The sequence below is a fragment of the Balaenoptera physalus genome (assembly GCF_965194825.1).
Source record: "Balaenoptera physalus genome assembly, chromosome: 9".
NCBI lineage: Eukaryota > Metazoa > Chordata > Mammalia > Artiodactyla > Balaenopteridae > Balaenoptera > Balaenoptera physalus.
In genome coordinates this window covers 15,618,056-15,625,856 of record NC_138888.1, presented here as the reverse complement: position 1 = coordinate 15,625,856, position 7,801 = coordinate 15,618,056, and the positions used below count along the sequence as shown (strand labels likewise).

General features: G+C 43.5%; 1 protein-coding gene across 7 annotated transcripts in view; it reads left to right on the top strand.

Annotated features, from left to right (window-relative positions):
* Window positions 1-7,801, top strand: part of PLEKHG1 (pleckstrin homology and RhoGEF domain containing G1) — a 223,315-nt gene that overhangs the window by 112,216 nt on the left and 103,298 nt on the right. The window lies entirely within an intron of this gene.

Sequence of the window (7,801 nt, the reverse complement as noted above, 5' to 3'; positions counted from 1 at the left end):
GATCTCCAGTTCTAAGTCTTAACTTCCGTCCTATTGTTTTTTAAAAGGTACAACAAAACCAATGTTCTATGAGATTAGGATATGATATGTGAATTTTAACATTTATAGTTGATCTTGGCTTGTCTTTGAGAAGGGTATCAAAAACGAATCCTGACTTCAGTCCCTGTAAGGGACCCTCAAGTGTTGCTGGACAACTCGGTGTGTCATTCTTCCAGGGCTGTGGTTTTGGCCTCACTGTCCCAGTATTTTTAAATGTCAAAAACTATGACGCCGAGTTACCTGGGAGTTTGTTTTGGCAGAATTACCAACTCGACTGCTTCTTCCACCTTAATTCCTCCATAGAGACCCTGCACAAATTCTAACATTTATTGATATGTTCAAGGTTTGTGAAAGCACTAGTAGAATAAAGACTTTAATTAATAGTAAGGGTGGCAAACGAAAATAAAAGCTAATGAGGTTAAATGGTAAAGACAGTTCCAGGGACTTCCCTGGCTGTCCAGTGGTTAGGCCTCGGTGCTTCCACTGCAGGGGGCAGGGGCTTGATCCCTGGTTGGGGAACTGAGATCCTGCAAGCCTCGGCATGGCCAAATAATAAAATAAAACAAATTTAACTCAGTTATCTTTAAAAAAAAAAAAAAAGACAGTTCCAGTTTCTTGACCTGCAATTAACATTCTCCCACCCCGCTACTATAAACATTTTTCCCTTACTCCCGTCACTGAATCTTTCCAAGATGGTTTTGGTCTTATGGTACATTTTTTTGCCTAATCTTGTATAAAGTAACAAACAACAAGTGATATTTTTAATTCTTCATGTTTCACTTTTATATGACTTACAAATTGAAGAGAAATAAATTTTTCTTACAACATCATTTTCTAGTAATCTGGTCGTTCTAGAACTACTAACCTAGTATACAGTGTAGTGTCCAAGGGTCCATGAGTGTGACACAGAGTCAAATACTTCCAGGCTCCAGAGCCAGGCAGGTCCTGTAAAAGAGTGAATGGAGATGAGTGTGATACTAAAGGGAGTGGTGCTACCAAACGTAAAATAGATAGCTAGTGGGAAGCAGCCACAGAGCACAGTGAGATCAGCTCGGTGCTTTGCGACCACCTAGAGGGGTAGGATAGGGAGGGTGGGAGGGAGGGAGAGGCAAGAGGGAAGAGATATGGGGACATATGTATATGTATAGCTGATTCACTTTGTTATACAGCAGAAAGTAACACACCATTGTAAAGCAATTATACTCCAATAAAGATGTTAATAAATAAATAAAGGGAGTGGTGAGGCCTGCAGCAAACTAGAAAGTGCACAGCCAAGGTGAAGGGAACAAGCTTAGCCCCACATGTTGCTGCTGAGTGTGAATACAAGGCTAGTGGTGACGGATGCTTATTGGTTTTTTTTTTTGACACCTCCTCCCCAAGCTGAAAAATCTGGATTTATATGTGAAATATCCTGATTTTTACAGTTTTTTTTTTTGCATTGCTATTTTTGAAATAGCCTGATTTTTAAAATTTGGTTTATCAATTCAAAAAATTTAAACCCAGTGTTGACAAATAACAAGTCTTCAGGTCACACTCTGCCTGCACAGCCTCAGATCACAACTTCTGGGGGAGTGTTCAGGTCGCACCAGGCATCCCCAGTAGTTCTATTTATCAGGCCTGACTTCCTTCCCCAGTCTCTCCCAGGACCACCAAGTCTTTCATTATCATCAGATCTCTCACCTCCAGCCCCAACCTCGGCTCCCCACACAGAATCTGAGATGTACACCTGAAAATAGAGCTGAATTCCAATTTCAGACATTGTCAGGTGGGTTAAGGTATCTTATCACAACTTCTGCCACGTGAGGAATTATAGATAATTTAAAGCAGTTTCCCTATACAAAGGCCATATGCTCCTGGTTTTTGTATCAATTCATGGTTTTCTGACTATAATAGTGGGGACCACATTTAAGATTCTTGAGTTATATGAGAGCCTCAAGAGAGACTGTGTAGTTAAGAAGTGGGTCATTGTGTCGACACATCACCCCAAACCATGGAATCTTAGATTCAAAGATTTGGAAAGCATTCTTTTTTATTTTAATTTATTATATTGAAGTATAGTTGATTTACAATGTTGTGTTAATTCCTGCTGTACAGCGAAGTGATTCAGTTATACATATATATATATTCTTTTTCATATTCTTTTCCATTATGATTTATTATAGGATATTGAATTTAGTTCCCTGTGCTATACAGTAGGACCTTGTTGTTTATTCATTCTCTATATAATAGTTTGCAAAAGCATCCTTGAATGCCGTAGGCTCCAGAGTTTTCACTTTACTAATCTAGAAGGAATCTGGAAACCAGAGAGGTGAGTGACTTGCCGAAGGTGACCCAACTGTCTAGGAGAACTGTGATTCCACACATCCCAGCTCCAGGTCTGTGTCCTCTCCATGCATCATGTTACAAGCGCTGAATGATGACTTGGATTGAACAAAATAAGTTCAGCTTTGGGGGTGGTTTTTACTATGACATCACTAGGATGATAAGCAACCGTCCTTGTGAAAAATCTAATGCCCCAGTATTCTCAGAGCAGCTTTGTTCACTGGGGTTTACATTTTGTCATGTCCTGATCTGCATAGACTCCTAAGCAGGTGTCTTATGTTTGGAGCCACACTGGCACCAGGAATTTGTCCCTGGCTTTGGGTGTCCTGAGATGGGTGACTAAGTGGTCCTGGGAAGTACTCAAGTCTCACGTGTGCGCAGTCAGTCCCTAAGTCCCCTAGTAGTGGCACCATCAGCTGAGTGGAACGGCCCCTCCTCCAGGCTGTCCTTTTGTGACCGCTTCTCCTCTTCAGGCTCCTTTGATGTTCCTTTTCGTCTGATTATACCTAGATGAAAACGCCGGGCAGGGAAGTTTACGTTGTGATTTACTGTAACCACACCTTATAAGCTGCCCTGTCCAAGTGGTTGCACAAGAACAGTCACGGTTACTGCCCAAGCAGCTCTGCCCAGTGTCTGGAGGGGGAGAAAGAAAAGCCCAGAAGAGAGAGGCTGATGTGTGCAGATTAGAAGATGGGTCACCTAGAGTAGAGAAGGAAACTAGAAGATTCTTTAATAAGGGGTCAGAGTTACAGTAAACATAGTTAGTAATTGTGGTATGCAATATTATATTGGCAAACAAGATTGTCCAGAGAAAAATCTAGGTTGAATGATCACCATGGGCGTAATGCCAAGTACACCAGCCGTCTACGCTTTCGGGAAGTAAAATGATCTGGATGGTCTCTTCTGTCTGCCTGGTTTCCCCCAGCTAGCTTCTTCTCAGCCTTCAGATGTCAGTTCACGCACCCTTCCCACGGGGAACCTTCCCTGACCACCCCAAACCTGCCCTGGTCCCCCTGGACATGTTTTCACAGCCCCCCGTGCCTTCTCTGCAAAGTCCACATCTCACGTAGAGTTAATCACTTGTTCGTGTGATCGCTCAGTGTCTGTCTCCCTGGCCACACTTTGTGCCCTCTGAGGACAGACTGTTGTTGCTGGTTCAAATGGAGAGTTTAATGAAGGGGCTACTTCACTGAAGGTGGTGAGGCCATGGGAGCTAGCAAGGAATGTGCGACACCCAGAGACTGCGGCAATGGCGGGAAGCCTTAACCGCCATTCTTGGGGACAACCACAGGGACCCTGGATGGCCCAGGGGACACCGTGGAGTTAGGAGAGCCCAGTGAGAGCTGGAACTATGGAGGCCGGGCTGCCTCGGATGCAGCCACTGCTAAACCCCAGACCCCTCATCAGCCAGGGGGCAGGCAGGTAAGCCCCTATTTCCTTCTCCTCCTGCCTCATAATACTGGTGTCTCCCATTAGCCAAACCCAACTGGAAGCCAGCCATCAGGGAGCAGGGCGTGTGGAGAAAGACGGGGTGGGGAAGGGTCCGCACATGGGGAATAGCCTTCACATAAATTTTTAATTTTATTTTTAAATTTTATTTATCTTATTTCTTCTACTTTAATTGCACAAATAATACGTGTTCCTTAAAGAAAAGGCAGAAACTAGATCATAGTGGTAGTGAAGGAACTCCCCCGTCATCCCACCTTTCCTGCAGCTCGTATAAATGTTTGGGCTTTTTCTCCTTCTTTCTCTCTTTTTTTCTTTCATCTACTTATAAAGAACTTGGAATTTTTTTATTCAGAACAAACCAAAATAAATTTGGTGACACTTGTTTCTTGGCCTAATTAAGATTAACCCTGTAGCCTAACAGACAGCCCTATTTCCTTTCCTTTGTTCTGTTCACATAAACAAGTTACTTCATGTACCTCTGTGGGAACTGGGCATTAGGCAAGTGTTTAGACGCACAAAAACTCTCAGCAAGTTTGGCTCCCAGCTTGGATACCAAGTAATTAAACCTAAGATGAAAGGTGAGTCCAACAGCGCTCGATCTGTAAGACTGAAAAGGAAATATAAGTGCAGGCAGCCTCCATCAGCTTGATGCTACTGTCAGTGTGAAGTTACTATCCGCTTTCCGTATTACTTGAAGGGCAGTTTGAAAAAGGGGAGAGACAGTTTAGGAAAACAGAGCAAATGTTTATGGATGCAGTTCTTGTTACATCTGAGCTGTTGCTTCGTCACACTCGTCACGCTTGTCATTATTTATCTGATGCCTGTGCAGTCCCGCTGGACAGCAAAGCCATGTCCGTTCACTGAGCCCAGCACGGAACCTGTTAACTAGGCAGCCGGTTAGCAAGGCTGGGTTAGGGGTCGCTGCTCTTAGTTAACGTAGAGAGAAGGTATGGAGGGAGAAGGTCAGCAGGTCGTTGCTGTGTGTGCCAAAGTTCTGAAAGGCAAAGACCAGGACACATGGCAACAGACGGGTATTTAAGACCGTTGTAATACCATAACAAAGGCGGCAGCCTCATTGCCTTCTTTGGTTTAAAAAAAAAAAAAAAACCTAGAAAGTACTAAGTCCTTTAGAGAGGAATAAGTTCTGCTTTCCTGGAGTGGGGTCTGTATTTGACCTTTTACAAATTTCTGCCTGAATGGGGTTGTCCTTGCGAATAGTTTAAGGAGACCAAACGAATAGAAGCTCCAACCACCCCGCTTCAGTTCTAGAAATTAGATCGCCTCCCCCCGGGATGAATCCATTTGCTCTCAGGTCACACACCTGGAGGTTCAGCTGTCAGCCACTGTGACACTGAAGGTAGCCTTGAAATTGGGGGAAGAAGACTGATGGTGGTGATTCTAAAGGATGGCAGTTGCTGGAGGGAAGATTCAGAACAAGTTCAGGGACTGACTCATAGCCACTCTGGGTGGCTTGTCTACGTTTCCTCCGCAAGCTTACATCCTCATCACCGCTACTTTTTGATAACTGTCTCTCTGAACCCACCATCTCGGAGTCTACAGGATGGGGATGCAGCTGGAGAGGTCGAGCTGAGCCCTCCCCATCACTCCATCCTCTCGGAGCTGTGGGGAAAAGGCTGGCCGAGGAGGCTGTCTCTCTCCTCTGCCAGGATGTGAAATGGTTTTGCAAGCTGGCGTAAGGGTTATGAACCTCCATGGTCGTCACCCTGAAACTATAATAGATTCTTGTTTTAATGATTATTTTGGAAAATACTGCTGCAGGATTTCAAAAGAGTCTCCAAGCCCCTTCTACAAGTTCAAGTACATTTTTTTTTAAAGAGCGTTTTCCAAAGTATAGATTGTGTTGAATGCCTTTAGTTATGAATGGATTAGATGTGTGTTATCTCCTGGAGAAAAATGTGTCTGGAAGCAGACTGCATTCTTAGAGGGATAATTAGTTCATTGTGCTTAGCACAGCGAGTCCTCCCATGGTGTCCTTAAAGATGGGACTGATCTAGTATTGAAAGCAAAAGACTATTTGTAACATATTGCTTGCTTGATGTCTAAAAGTTGTTCAGTTCAGAAATAACTAAGACTTGATTTCATCGTCTCTGGACTGTAAAGACCAAAATATCCTAATAACGAAACAGCATGAAAAACAGAGCTAATGACTATCACAGAGATGGAGGAGTGAGCCACGGAGGACCTCCTGAAAGAGCACAGTTTTAGAGTCCCCAGGATGTGTGCCCTTCCAGGCCATCTCGGTGGTTTTCATGGCCGAGTGGTATATGATGGAGAGGTTAAATCGTGACTTGATTGGCAAGGTAAGGGTGAGCCGTGAAAAAGTGTTGTGAATTTGTGGGTTTGTTTTCTAAAGTTCTTACCATTATGCCTCAATACTGACATTTTCATGCAATGGGGGATGAGGAATTATATTTTCAGTTGGAAAATTTGAATACTGGTAACTATTGATTATTTATTGTTTGGTTTCCTGTGTTAGATTCAATACTCCAGGACTAACAAAAAATAATACTCCTTTCATTTACTATCTCCTAGACTAGAGGGCTTGTGTCTGCCTTAAACCTATGTCTTTTGCTGAGAGTAAACACTTCTTAAATTTGTGAAGACAAAGTCGCTTATCATTAAAATTATTTCACTTTGAAAATAGTCCTTGAGAAAGAAAAAAACAGATTAGCTCTTTTGTTTGTTTAGCAAAGTATATGGTTTGGTTTATATAACAATAGCAAGGCAGTTTATAGCTGGTGACATTTTCTGGGTTGAGAGTAGTCTGGAATAGTGTATAGAGATTTTTGATAAACAAAGACTGCACTGCAGAAGGGTGTTAGTACATCATATCTCACTTTCAGGAGGAAGGTCACCGTGTCCTCCTAAGGGACATCAATGGGACAATGGGATGTGTGACACCTCCTGGTATGCAACCGACTTTAATGTTTACTTTTATTCTGTGGCATGTGCTTAGAAGATGTAATCTCATGCTTTTTTCTTTCAAAGAAAAGAGTTCTAGCAGACTAAAAAAAAAAAAAATGAGTGTTTTGTCAGTGGCCTGTGCATTAGAAAACAGTTGGTTTTACCATTTGTATTGGGAAATGTGTCACAGTGGCAATATCTTAAATCACAAAATAAACAGCTCCCTCCCCCGCCCCCTCCGCTCCAGGCTTTAAATTGTTGTGCTCCGTATATAAAATATTAGTTGTCACTTGAAATACCCCTTATAACTTCTAGCACCTTTGCATCTGAAAATGTAAGATGATTGTCTAAATCTGCCTTACCTGGATGATATAAAGCAAAATCTTTCCTTGAATCTGAAAAATGTATGCATGCCTTTGCCCTCCCTCCTTCCTTTCTCCGGGCCATTCTTTCATCCTTCGTTGCCCAGCTGCTTGGAGCTGTTGCCTGGCTGCAGTCAGCCAAGTCTGTCCGTTAGGGCAGACCGTGCTAAGCCCCCAGAGCTGCGTGTTATCTGTGCTTCTCTCCGCAGACTCACAGCCCTGCCACACAACCCCATTCCCACCTCCTTCCTAAGCACCCCTGTGGACCCTCAGAAGGAGGCTCGGGCGGACGACACCACTGTGGCAGTGACTCCATTAGCCTTCCCAGGGGATATTAGCGTTTTAACTGACGACTTTTACCTTAAACCAAATAGAATTGGTTTCTCATAGTGGACTTGCAGGCCCTATGGCAGATTTCGGGGAAGGGATTTTTTCAATGGCAGGGCTTTCTGGTCTTCCTCCAGTTAGGCCACAAGACTGGCCTGCAGTTGACTCGATGGCTGGTTTGTGTCCTGTGGATGCCCCACTCCTGGCGAGGATACTGTGAGTAGCTCCTGTGCTTCCTGTAACCAGCGTTGTGAGGGAATTAACAAGAGCTGCGTTCCAGTGAGAGTGTCTTTTCCACCTAACAAGGCATAAATGTGCATTTATCTGTGGCCAGTCTCACTATCATTTAAAAAGAGATTTTGCTGAGCAAAAACAAT